We start from the raw sequence: 14,572 nt of genomic DNA, 5'->3' as shown, positions 1-14,572 counted from the left end.
CTTTTTGGCCATCAAGGAAAACGCTATGTCTGGCGCAAACCCAACACCTCTCATCACCCCGAGAATACCATCCCCACAGTGAAGCATGGTGGTGTCAGCATCATGCTGGGGGGATGTTTTTCATCGGCAGGGAATGGGAAACTGGTCAGAATTGAAGGAATGATTGATGGTGCTAAATACATGGAAACTCTTGAGGGAAACCTGTTACAGTCTTCCAGAGATTTGAGACTGGGACGGAGGTTCACCTTGCAGCAGGACAATGACCTAAGCTACTGCTAAAGCAACACTTGCGGAACCCATCCAACTTGACGGAGCAGGAGCAGTTTTGCCTTGAAGTATGGGCAAAAATCCCAGTGGCTAGATGTGCCAAGCTTATAGAGACATACCCCAAGAGACTTGCAGCTGTAATTGCTGCAAAAGGTGGCTCTACAAAGTATTGACATTGGGGGGGTGAATAGTTATGCACGCTCAGGTTTTCTGTTTTTTTTGTGTTATTTCTTGTTTGTTTCACAAGAAAAATATTTTGCATCTTCAAAGTGGTAGGCATGTTGTGTAAATCAAATGATACATCCCCGCCCCAAAATATATTTTAATTCCAGGGTGCAAGGCAAGAAAATAGGAAAAATGCCAGGTCAGATAGGTTCCTTCCTTGACATAGCTATTGTCTTGACAAGAATTTGGACATGACTTAGTGTCATTTGACTTCGTTTCACATGTAACATTTCAAATGTATGTCATGTGTATAGCGCAAGCAAATATCGCACAGCTGAGTACCATGTCACACAGCTTCCGCTACTTACAACAAACTAGCTCAAAGACCTCTCTCATGATTTCACATTTAGCCAATCCATCATTCAAAACACACTGTCAGTCGAGCTCAGGAGGAGAGTACTTTTATATGAGTGAGACCGTATTCTTGATTCCAGCATTTTCTCTCGCACAGGAAGCAGCAGGGGGTAGCGAGCTACACTACACCTCAATGCAGTGAACCGTACAGCCCTGGCCTAAAAGCGAAAAGGAGACACTAAAGTCCCCAGAGATGTCAGGAAGAGATTTCACACCCACTCTCAAGCCTTGAGGWAAATATGTGGCTCAATGTAACCTGTTAGTTTCTCCTTCCCCTTGCCAGGGAGCTAGCTAGGCTCGGGGGACAGTGACAGTCCATGGATGTGGGGATCAATAACGCTCGACTGACAAAAAGACTGGCATTCACTTCGATGCTACAGCGGGGTCAGATTGCTGCCGATGTTCTGCACCAAGCTAAATAGCAGATCCTTCCTGAGATGAATCCACAGATACCACAGCCAGACATGATGAACTGGAACCGGAAGCCACTTCTCCTTGTCACMGAGTCTCTGAAGATGCTAGATTGAGAGTCTCTCTAGATGCTATCAATCTTCAATTCAGTTCATGCCTGTGGGTGCAGCATAATCCAAACTTTCCCAATCAGGCTAATTACGTTGTCAAACGTAAGGATGTTAATCACGATATAAAATGTAATAAAATATCCAAATTATTTATGAGACTCAGAGTTTTCCCTTCAATACATTCCGAAAGGCCTCATTTCCGTCAATACGTTCTGAAAGGCCTCATCTAATCTAGCCGACAAAGTGGAAAGGGTATATTGTTTCAGCAAACCGTTCCTTAAACACACGCGAGGGAGCTGAGACTTTAACACGCTTAATTAACTCCACAGCAATTTTCTCTAATCCCTGATTGACTTTCTACTTTAATTACCTTTTCCAAGTATGTTCTCAGAGATTGTCTTTCCCCCGTTTTTATAGCAACGTCATTAAGCGTATGCCTACTGCTTTGGCTCCTAGAAATATCTGCGGTCATTATAGGAATGAGAAGCCTGTCAGAAAGARGCAGTCTATGTAAAAACAGCCATTCACGGCAGGCCTTGTCAATAACAGTTACAGTACGCACAATTTCAACCGATGTGTAACAACTGTTTATATTCTTATATATTATATGTTTATATATTCTAATGTTTAGATATATTTCATCTATAAACTAACATTAACAGTTTCTAAACTATTTATAACCTCGTTTAGTCTTTTTTTGTATATCTTCACCTTAATGTGTAACCTGATTTTCTCACACTATGTCGACTGATTCGTGCCAATGTCATCATTCGGTCCTGCTTCACTGACAAGCGAATGACTTTGTCAAAAGCAAGGCTGTGAATCCCGATACAAAAAGTAGCAAAAGATATGAATTATTTACGAGACTCTTAGACGATGTGAATGATGAGTCTGTAGGTCCCTTTAATTTGAGACCACAGAGAGCTAATGGTTGAAGTAAATCAGAACTGGGTTTAGTTCCTAGCCGAGGGATGAGAGTATACTGCAGTAAAACAGTCAGGACTTATACTTCTTTCAACATAGACCATTAGACCTTAGTCAGCATAGACCTATTGTTCTAATGTTATAACCAACAGTACTATGTTATTGGTATCCACTTTGGTGTGGAGAAGATCTCTGCACAAGAAGACATGGGTATGGTAGTCAACCGCGAAATAATTTGCATTCATTAGCATTAGTTCATTCATTAATTGGTGTTAAAGCATCCATTATCTCGCTAGAAACAACTAACAAGAGAACTATAGGAGCCTGATATTGAAGTCATGCCTTAGGCGAGGGAAGGATAAATGAGCTCTTAAAGAAAGCAGCCTTCCGGGAAGCTCAAACGCTGATTATTAAATTAATTTCCAACACAGTGACACAACATCATAATTAAACTGAAGTTATTTCTCAGCTAATGGAACTAAGTGGAGCTTTCTGACACTAATGGGCTTCAGACTGTTTCACTGAGAGAGAGAGAGAGAGAGAGAGAGAGAGAGAGAGAGAGAGAGAGAGAGAGAGAGAGAGAGAGAGAAAGAGAGAGAGAGGAGAGAGAGAGAGAGAGAGAGAGAGAAGACGAGAAGAGAGAGAGAGAGAGAGAGAGAGAGAGAGAGAGAGAGAGAGAGAGAGAGAGAGAGAGAGAGAGAGAGAGAGAGAGAGGAGAGAGAGAGAGAGAGAAGAGAGAGAGAGAGAATTGTGTGTGTTATGCGCTGTAACTGTATATGCAGTGTAATAGGCTGTAATAGCGACCTCTAGTACGAGTTATATAATGAGGTTGTAATAGGCTGTAATAGCGACTCTAGTACAGTTATAATGATGAGGTTTCAGTCTCTGTCATGCTGGTGGGTCACTCACCAGTCAACCTCTCTTTAACCCTGCTCCCGCTCAGAGGCTGGCCATCATTAACGAGGCCTGGTGTGCCAGAGGACTGGACTAAAATTTGGAGGAACAAGGGCAATGAGAGTATGTGATCAATCCAAATGTGGGCATTTCCACACACCACGAAGCATACACATACACGAGACGCATACAAACACATTTGGTTCACCATCAATTTAGAAGTCACCATACCCGACAGGGGGAGAATATTGGGCGCCAACCATACACATCTCAAAATATTGGAACAAAAGGCCTATATTTCACGAGAAACATTAGATAAATAGAAATTAATTCTAACCCTAACTCTGCATTTAATGTCGCTCTCATTCAGAGGTGCTAGTGTTTTTATCAAATAAGGATTAGTAAGCCACGGTACTGGGTTTAGCCCAACCTTATTATGAAATGGAAAGGTTGGGAACACAATTTATATTTTAGCCTTGCTTAGCTAGCTCTAGCCTACTAGGCTCTGAGGGAAAAAGGATTCCAGATTAGCAAACACCCACCAGATGAAACAAAACCCAATTTTGGAGGATACTTGTTGTTCATATTTTGAGTGTTATGGTTGGTCGCCAATATCTCCGCCCTTCGGTATGTGACTTCTAAAATTGATGTGAACCACAATGTGTTTGTATGCTCTCGTGTATGTGTATGCTTCGTGTGTGTGGAAATGGCCCACATTGTGATTGATCACATACTCTCATTGCCCTTGTTCCTCCATATTTTAGTCCAGTCCTCTGGCACAGCCAGGCCTCGTTAATATGATGCCAGCCTCTGAGCGGGAGCAGGGTTAAAGAGAGGTTGACTGGTGAGTGACCCAGCCAGCATGACAGAGACTGAAACCTCATCATTATACTGTACTAGAGGTCGACCGATTATGATTTTTCAACACCGATACCGATTATTGGAGGACCAAAAAAGCCGATACCGATTAATCGCCCGAATTTTAAAATGTATTTATTTATTTGTAATAATGACAATTACAACAATACTGAATGAACACTTTTAGTTTAACTTAATATAATATATCAATAAAATCWATTTAGCCTCAAATAAATAATCAAACATGTTCAATTTGGTTTAAATAATGCAAAAACAAAGTGTTGGAGAAGAAAATAAAAATGCAATATGTGCCATGTAAAAATGCTAACGTTTAAGTTCCTTACTCAGAACATGAGAACATATGAAAGCTGGTGGTTCCTTTTAACATGAGTCTTCAATATTCCCAGGTAAGAAGTTTTAGGGTGTAGTTATTATAGGAATTATAGGACTATTTCTCTCTATGTATTTCATATACCTTTGACTATTGGATGTTCTTATAGGCACTTTAGTATTGCCAGTGTAACAGTATAGCTTCCGTCCCTCTCCTCACCCCTACCTGGGCTCGAACCAGGAACACATCGACAACAGCTACCCTCGAAGCATCGTTACCCATCGCTCCACAAAAGCAGTGGCCCTTGCAGAGCAACAACTACTTCAAGGTCTCAGAGCGAGTGACGTCACCYATTGAAACACTATTAGCGCGCACCCCGCTAACTAGCTCGGGAGTTGATAGGCTTGAAGTCATAAACAGCTCAATGCTTGTAGCACAGCGAAGAGCTGCTGGCTAACGCACGAAAGTGCTGTTTGAATGAATGCTTACGAGCCTGCTGCTGCCTACCACCGCTCAGTCAGACTGTTCTATCAAATATCAAATCATATACTTAATTATAACATAATAACACACAGAAATACAAGCCTTAGGTCATTAATATGGTCAAATCCGGAAACTATCATTTCGAAAACAAAACGTTTATTCTTTCAGTGAAATACGGAACCGTTCCGTATTTTATCTAATGGGTGGCYTCCATAAGTCTAAATAGTCCTGTTACATTGCACAACCTTCAATGTTATGTCATAATTTCGTAAAATTCTGGCAAATTAGTTTGCAACGAGCCAGGCGGCCCAAACTGTTGCATATACCCTGACTCTGAGTGCAATGAACGCAAGAGAAGTGACACAATTTCCCCAGTTTAATATTGCCTGCTAACCTGGATTTTTTWAAACTAAATATGCAGGTTTAATAAAATATACTTCTTGATTTTAAGAAAGGCATTGATGTTTATGGTTAGGTGCAATATATTATGGTTAGGTTATGCTTTTTTCGCAAATGTGCTTTTGTTCAATCATCCCCCGTTTGGCTTAGTTGGCTGCTTTTGTTAGGAAGAAATAGTCTTCACACAGTTCGCAAKGAGTCAGGCGGCCCAAACTGCTGCATATACACTGACTCTGTTGCACAGAACGCAAGAGAAGTGACACAATTTCCCCAGTTAAAAGAAATTCATGTTAGCAGGCAATATTAACTAAATATGCAGGTTTAAAAATATATACTTGTGTATCGACTGACATTGGTGCAACGACAGGGCTTTTTTCGCGAATGCGCTTGTTAAATCACCCATTTGGCGACGTAGGCTATGATTCAATGATAAATTAACAGGCACCCGCATCGATTATATGCAACGCAGGACAAGCTAGATCAATTAGTAATATCATCAACCATGTGTAGTTAACTAGTGATTATGTTAAGATTGATTGTTTTTTATAAGATAAGTTTAATGCTAGCTAGCACCTTACCTTGGCTCCTTGCTGCACTCGCATAACAGGTTGTCAGCCTGCCACGCAGTCTCCTCGTGGAGTGCAATGTAATCGGCCATGATCGGTGTCCAAAAATGCTGATTARCGATTGTTATGAAAACTTGAAATCGGACCTAATTAATCGGCCATTCCGATTAATCGGTCGACCTCTATACTGTACTGCACCAGACAAGCTAGCAGAGAAGGGAGACAAGCTTCCGAGGAAACTTCAATGAGACAGTAACGGGTAATAGAAATGAATGGCTGTTTGTGCCCCTTCCCTTCCAAACAAATAACCCCTATTTAGAGGTTATTTGGCTATAGCTTGGTAACTAATAATTTGTGATGGGGGAAAAATCTATGCAGTTACATATGGGGATATTATTTATATCGTGTGGTATTGTTTGGACAATTTTTGCGCTAGCTGGCTGTACCAGTCCTGCACCCAAATTTTTTTAATTCATAGCTTGTTCCCCATCTTCTTTTTAAACAGGAAGACCATTTGTTTCCAGCACTTTTATTTCCATGACAGATCAAAATGTGTTTTCTCATGGCTCTCTCTTGTCCCRCTTCAGCAGACATATGTTTGGAACATCAAATCACAATAAAATTATAGAATCGAATCACAATACATATAGAATCGCAATACATATCGAAGTCAGCACAAAAGTATCGTGTTAATATCATATTGTGAGGTCCCTAGCAATTCCCAGCCCTATTAATACTAATATATATTGGTCCTGTTTCACACATGTACAAGTGTGTATTATACACCTGTAAAATGGAAATGTGCATATCTCAACTCCCCCTGAGAGTGGGGTCACAGCCAGGGTCAGTATCACTCCCTGACCTTAGATATCTCTGTTTTTCTATATATGTTGGTTAGGTCAGGGTGTGACTAGGGTGGGTACTCTAGTTTTGTATGTCTAGGGTGGCCTGATATGGTTCCCAATCAGAGACAGCTGTTTATCGTTGTCTCTGATTGGGGATCATATTTAGGTAGCCATTTTGCTCATTTGGTTGTGGATCTGTTATGTTTAGTTGCCTGTCTGCTATTTGTATCGCTTCACGTTTCGTTAGTTGATTTTGTTGTTTTTGTTCAGTGTTCATTCATTAAAGAGAATGTACGCATACAGCTGCAGCCTTGGTCTCTCACTCATCGACGATCATGACAGAAGATCCGAAAAATGGACACAGTGTGTGTACAGAGGAGTGGACTTGGAGGAGATCTTGATGGAAAGGACCCTGGACGAGGCCGGTGGAGTAATGCCGTCCTAAGGAGAGATAGGAGGCGCGAAAGCGAACGGCAACGATAGAGGAGATAGCTCAACGGAGCAGCACTAGAGGCAACCAATATAACTTTTTTTTGGGGGGGGGAACTGGAGCAGTCGGCGCGAGCCGAGGATGAATCAGAGCCAGTCAGGGATTCGAATGAGGAGCTCGACGCAAGATTCCGGAGAGAGGTGCTGTATTGAGAGCGCTGCAGAGCGGGCGTGCTGAGGTGCGTGTATCAGCCCGTGCCACTGTACCGGTCCACGCATCAAGTCTCCAGTGCGCCTTCACAGCAGTGCGTCCTGTGCTAGCTTCCGCACTTGCCGGGCTGGAGTGAGCATCGTCGGAAGGGTTGTGCCAGCTCGCGCTTAGACCGTCCAGTACGCCTCACATCAGTAACGCTCTGTGCGCTTCTTTGACATCGCCTGAGGTGCGTGTCATCAGCCGGTGCACTGTGTACGGTCCCACGCATCAGGTCTCCAGTGCGCTCTCCACATGTCCAGTAACGTCCTGTGCCTCCTCCCGCACTCGCCCTGAGGTGCGTGTCATCAGCCCGGTGCACCTGTACCGGTCCCAGCATCAGGTCTCCAGTGCGCCTCCACAGTCCAGTACGTCCTGTGCCTCCTCTCCGCACTCGCCCTGAGGTGCGTGTCATCAGCCCGGTGCCACCTGTACCGGTCCCACGCATCAGATCTCCAGTGCGCATCCACAGTCCGGAACCTCCAGCGACGGTCCCCAGTCCGGAGCCTCCAGCGAAGGTCCCAGTCCGGAGCCTCCAGCGAAGGTCCCCAGTCCGGAGCCACCAGCGAGGGTCCCCAGTCCGGGTTCTCCAGCGACGTTCTCCAGTCCGGGGCCACCAGCGACGAGCTGCAGTCCAGAGCCTCCAGGGTGGTTCCCAGTTCTGAACCTCCGGCGATGATCCACGGTCCGGTTCCACAGAAGCGGAGGGATCAGTGTGAGGAGCGGGGACTACGCCCCGAACCGGAGCCACCACCGAGGGTAGATGCCCACCCGGACCCTCCCCTATAGGTTCAGGTTTGCGCCCGGAGTCCGCACCTTTGGGGGGAGGGGGGGGGGGTACTGTCACGCCCTGACCTTAGATATCTCTGTTTTTTCTATATATTTTGGTTAGGTCAGGGTGTGACTAGGGTGGGTACTCTAGTTTTTGTATGTCTAGGGGTTTTTGTATGTCTATGTTGGCCTGATATGGATCCCAATCAGAGACAGCTGTTTATCGTTGTCTTGATGGGGATCATATTTAGGTAGCCATTTTCCTCATTTGTGTTGTGGGATCTTGTCTATGTTTAGTTGCCTGTCTGCACTATTTGTATAGCTTCACATTTTGTTAGTTGATTTTGTTGTTTTTGTTCAGTGTTCATTCATTAAAGAGAATGTACGCATACCACTCTGCACCTTGGTCTCTCTCATACGACGATCGTGACAGTCAGCCATTATCAGCAGCGCCCCTGAAGAAATTAGGATTAAGTGCATTGCTCAAGGGCACATCAACAGATTTTTCACCTTGGGCATTCAAACTAGCTACCTTTCAGTTACCAGCCAAACGCTCTAACCGCTAGGCTACCTGCAACCTTTAATGGGGAGGCTGGATTGAGGCTTTTGAGGACTATGACACCGTTTGCTCTTCACAGCTCTGAGATGGCAGGAGAAAAAGTGAAGAGGAGAAGAGGAAGATCATTTGAATGTTAAAATCACCTTTATTAGGAGGTCAAACTCCCTACTATATTTATTTTTACGCGCTAGGATAATTTGTCATACCATTTCCCTGAGAGTATTAAACGAGACCTGACCAAGGCCCCTTTCACCCTCTCATATAGGAATAACCCCAGTTTATGTATTTTGTCTTGCAAAACTCTGTCCAGACCAGGGTCATTCTGAGTGAGCAGTTTTAGCGCAATAGAGTTAATATCCTGCTCAAGTGCTCTCAGTTCCTGTTTACATACACACGTAAGGGTAAATCAACGAGGGGCTATGCGCTATATGGAAATTAATAACCGACGTGGAAGGTATTTTCCACGATGTGCAAGGGAGTTGCATTATTTTCCAAGGAATGCTAAAAATGTGTTAATTTGCGGGTACAAATGTATTCAACATCCACTGAAATAGCTTGCAAGTTTACTAGATAGCTACAGTATTTGTTTTGGTAACGAAACAAATAGACTTGCTAGTTTTGCTAACCAAACTACCTTGCTAATATGGAAATCGATTTCAACAATGCCAATGATGTTTTCCAATCTACTTTTGCTTTCAAAAGCAGCGCAAACATAGAACATTTAACAATTAACTATAGCCATTGAATTCTCCCGTTATGATATACAGTGTGTTACAGGGAAATAATCCACTCTCTAGAATGCCCTTGCCTTCAAGCCAATCAGAAACAAGTATTCAACACTGCCATAGTATAAAGAGATGTATACAGTGCATTCGGAAGTATTCAGACCCCTTGACTTTTCCCCKAAAAAAATTAGTTACAGCCTTATTCTAAAATTAATCTCATTAAAAAAAATTCTCATCAATCTACACAAAATAAATATAAAATAATATAATGACGAAGTGAAAACTGCTTTTTAGACATTTTAGCAAATGTATTAAAAACAAAAAAGTATTCAGACCCTGTTCTATGAGACTCGAAATTCAGGTGCATCCTGTTTCCATTGATCGTCCTTGAGATGTTTCTACAACTTGATTGGAGTCCACCTGTGGTAAATTCAATTGATTGGACATGATTTGGAAAGTCCACACCTGTCTATAAAAGGTCCCACAGTTGACAGTGCATGTCAGAGCAAAAACCAAGCCAAGAGGTTGAAGGAATCGTCCGTAGAGCACATATCTGAGCACATATCTGGGGAAGGGTACCAAAACATTTCTGCAGCAATGAAGGCCCCCAAGAACACAGTGGCCTCCATGATTCTTAAATGGAAGACATTTGGAACCAGCAAGACTCTTCCTAGAGTTGGCCGCACAGCCAAACTGAGAAATCTGGGGAGAAGGGCCTTGTTGATCAGGTAGGTGACCAAGAACCCGATGGTCAGRCTGACAGAGCTCCAGAGTTCCTCTGTGGAGATGGAAGAACCTTCCATTAGGACAACCAACTCTACAGCACTCCACCAATCAGGCCATTATGGTAGAGTGGCCAGACGGAAGCCACTCCTTAGTAAAAGGCATGACAGCCCGACTGGGAGACCAGTCAGGATCTAGGGAAAGATGAACAGAGCAAAGTACAGAGAGATCCTTGATGAAAACCTGCTCCAGAGCGCTTAGGACATCAGACTGGGGTGAAAGTTCACCTTCCAACAGGACAACGACCCTAAGCACGTGCCAAGACAACACAAGAGTGGCTTCGGTACAAGTCTCTGAATGTCCTTGAGTGGCCCAGCCAGAGCCAGGACTTGAACGCAATCGAACATCTCTGGACAGACATGAAAATAACTGTGCAGTGACACTCCACATCCAACTTGACAGAGGTTGAGAGGATCTGCAGAGAAGAATGGGAGAACCTCCCCAAATACAGGTGTGCCAAGCTTGTAGCGTCATACTCAAGAAGACTCAAGGCTGCAATCGCTGCCAAAGGTGTTTCAGCAAAGTACTGAGTAAATGGTCTGAATACTTATGTAAATGTGATATGTGCAAGTGGTCTGTGGTCACCACCTGCAGAACCATTCCTTTATTGGGGGTGTCTTGCTAATTGCCTATAATTTCCACCTTTTGTCTATTCCATTTGCACAACAGCATGTGAAATTTATTGTCAATCAGTGTTGCTTCCTAAGTGGACAGTTTGATTTCACAGAAGTGTGATTGACTTGGAGTTACATTGTGTTGAATAAGTGTTCCCTTTATTTTTTTGAGCAGTGTATATATATATAAAACAGAAAAATCATGTTTTTGACTACTACTATATATATATACAGTATATATACTGTATGTCCACACTATGAGGTTAGTGTGGAATTTGTGAAAATTATGACAATGCCCTTTTAGTGTAAGAGTTTCTATCTGACCATTTTAATTGAAACAATTACAGTAAGGTACTTAATTGTTACCCGGAAATTATTTGATATTGAGAAAAAAAAACGGCTGCATCTGACCTTTAATGTCTCAAAGTGACAAAATGCTGATCTGTAAAACCCATAGGAGTAATGGCACACTGCATAATTCTACCACTGTAGTGGTCAGATACATACAGCATGGTTAGCCTTGCTACACTGACCTTACCATCACCGTCCTTAACCCATGTGTACTGCCTAACTTTTGTGTGTTTGACCCTCAACACATCAGACAGCTTAAACTCAGTTAGTAGACTGTTAGGTGACTGACTGTAGGTTATGGCTCCTCCTCACCAGTGCGAACAAACAGTGAAATACACAGTACAGTTCCAGTCCCCTCCCAAAAGTATACACCTCTCCTATCCTGGTCACACTGTCGTAAAGTTTCCTTTATTTGATCAAAGACAGCAATGTGCCCTGTACCAGTAGAAAAACGATATTAAGCTTTTTCTGTCTTACTTCTGAAACCAAAGCCCTCTTTTTCCTATGTCTCCCCCRATTAATTAAGAAGAGGAAGAGAAGAAGAGAAGAAAACAGGAAGGAAGAGATGCAGTAAAGGAGAGAAGAAGAGCGGAGGACGAGACGAGACGAGAGCAAGACAAGAGGAGATGCTTCTCTGATGGGAAACAGACCAACTACAGGCAGGTCTCCGGTCTACTACAGTAGAGCACCTCTCAGCCCACATTCCTGCTGTAACGTAGAATCCCCCAACCCTCTGGTTTAAATCATCTCAGCCAGGAAATGAAATGGTGTCTGTCTGATGTCACACAGCAAGACGGCAGAGCTAAGCTGCATTCAACTGCCTTTAATAAAGTCACGAGAGTCATGAAAGGTGTAGTTACTATGTTATTATGATCATTTCTTTTTGCACCCATCACGGGTTTAACAACATAGATTCTGGATCGCTTTGAAACCATGGGGTGCAAGGTATTTCATTGAATGAATAATAACTATGCTTGGGAAGGACCGGCCTATGACATAGTCTGATACATTCATTTGAGTCAAAGGCCCACAATGTTGAGTGACAACAGTAAAYGGTAGGCGTGAGGGGCATGTCAAATGTGAGTGAGAGCTGCATGTTCTCCAACACGTCCTGAGCCTTTGGTTRGTGTCCCAAATGACACCCTATTCCCTATAAAGTGCAGAGTCAAAAGTAGTGCACTATATTGGGAATATGGTGCCATTTGGGACGCACCCTGGTGGATAAGGTCATCTGATAAGCCTAAAATCCCCTCACTACCCAGGCAGGCCGCTACCCACGTCCCCGTCTCAGTCCCAAGCCCTGATCCACTTCTAATGCAGTCTGGGAGAAAGGCAATAAGGGCCTCCCAATACTAACAACAATGCTGTTCTGTTGCCACACACACACACACACACACACACACACAAACACACACACACACACACACACTATGAATATGTAATTACCAAAATAATACTGAAGACAAATGGCCTGGCTTCAAAACCATTTTGGGGGAAAAAACGGTATCAAATTTGAAAGACTCCAATAGCGTAACCCTTTTCCTCAGTCGAATGACTAGTGTTATTCATATTTTTCAGAATTCCATAATTAATAAACAGACTTTTTTTAAACACCCGGAAATCTGTCAAACCATTTTGTTATATTTCCGTCTTCTGTGATGTATATAAAGTGCAATATTGGGATGCAAACTATAACCATGTGTGTGAGGTGTGTACTTTTGTTTCAAAGTAGATTTGTTTAATACTACCAAGAATCACTCTGTGTGACCCTGATTTAGCCCACTGCAGTAAAAGGTTAATGAATGTTACAACATGGTAAATCGCATCATTCATTACTTTCTATTTCTCCTTGAATTGAATGTGTGATATTTAGGAGCATATCCCTTCATTATGACAACAGACATGATATATGATTTGCTAATAAAGAATGGAGGAAGAGGAGAATAGGTAACAAGAGAAAGAAGAGTATGATGATGATGATGGTTTCTATAGTTCTATATTTTTATACTATGTTATAGTATAAAGGTGATGTTGATTTTCTTATTTCATTTATTTAACTAGGCAAGTCAGTTAATAARAKATTATTATTTACAGTGACYGCCTACCCCGGCCCAACCTTAACCTGGAGGACACTGACCCAATTGTGCAAAAACCTATGGGAGTTAGCCAGTTGTGATACAGCCTGGAATCGAACCAGGGTCTGTAGCGACGCCTCTAGCACTGAGATSCAGTTCCTTAGACCGCTGCGCCACTCGGCATGATGCTTCTGGTGAAAATGTATTATTTGGTAACACTCCAAACATTACAGGAAACCCCATATTGTTTCATAGCAACAGCTCTTGTGGTAGTGGGCTACACATGGTCAACGGTGTGGTATGAAGTGTCAGTTACCGCTGTTTGCCACATTCAACAAAGAGAGTTTCAGAAAAGACTATTCAGGGCTATGGTAAAGACTTTTAAATTAATTGCGCATTATTACAACCATTTATACATTATGTAACGGATACGACAAGTAAGGCATGACTTCAGAAAGTATTGGAAACCCAATAACGATGACTTGTGTGCTTCATCATTTAATCGGTTATCATAAATAGGCCTACTGTATCTTGACATCTCTCTCGTTTAACGAAATGTAAAATAGTTTAGAAGCTTGACATACCTCACCAGGGTTTGTGAACACCTAATCAAAATGTTGACCGGATTCCAAAACGTATCGGAAACTTCGGGAAAGGGCTTCGGACGTTGCTCTTTTCCAGCTCCCTTAGATGAGTGCTCGTTCTGTAAAAAGCGCTCTGCTCTAAGAGATTGGTGACGTCATCGACGGGGAGGAGACTGGAAACGGAGGCTAAACGAATGAATCAACATTTAATTGTACAGGCTCTGAGTCTGTAATGATGATGATTAGAGCTATAAATAAGTTACAACGTTATGCTCAATGTCATCATTGATCCTAATATCGTTAATGCTGTGTAACTATTTTTGTGTATCAACTTTATAATAACGCATTGTTCCTATGAGGCGAGAAGAGAGAGGTAGAGAGAGATAGAAAGACTAATATAATTTTCTCTTTGGAATCTTGTGTGGTTTTGGTGGTTGATAATCCCTATTGATTTCAATTCATTATAGGGTAGTGAAAGTAGCGCTCACAAGCAAAAAGCTGTCCCCTTAAAATTGCCTGCTACATCACATACAGTGCCTTCAGAAAGTACTCACACCCCTTGGCTTATTCAACATGTTGTTGTGTTGCAGCCTGAATTTAAAATGGATTAAATCACAATACCAAATAATGTCAAAAATAAAACTTATTTCCGTAAGTATTCACACCCATGATTCAAATACATGTAGGAAGAACCTTTGGCAGCGATTATAACTGTGAGTCTTTCTGGGTGAGTCTCTAAGAGCTTTGTACACCTGGATTATACA

The 14,572-nt window shown here is 42.5% G+C and overlaps 1 pseudogene; it reads right to left on the bottom strand.

The window, feature by feature from the left end:
- LOC111970981 (SH3 domain-binding protein 4-A-like) overlaps positions 1 to 13,920 on the bottom strand; it is a 35,706-nt pseudogene extending 21,786 nt beyond the window's left edge.
- Positions 13,921 to 14,572: the final 652 nt, after the last annotated feature.

This window comes from Salvelinus sp. IW2-2015, linkage group LG12, assembly GCF_002910315.2.
Source record: "Salvelinus sp. IW2-2015 linkage group LG12, ASM291031v2, whole genome shotgun sequence".
In the NCBI taxonomy this organism is placed as follows: Eukaryota; Metazoa; Chordata; class Actinopteri; order Salmoniformes; family Salmonidae; genus Salvelinus; species Salvelinus sp. IW2-2015.
Note: the sequence above shows the minus strand (reverse complement) of the source record. Positions and strands in the feature narration are given on the sequence as shown.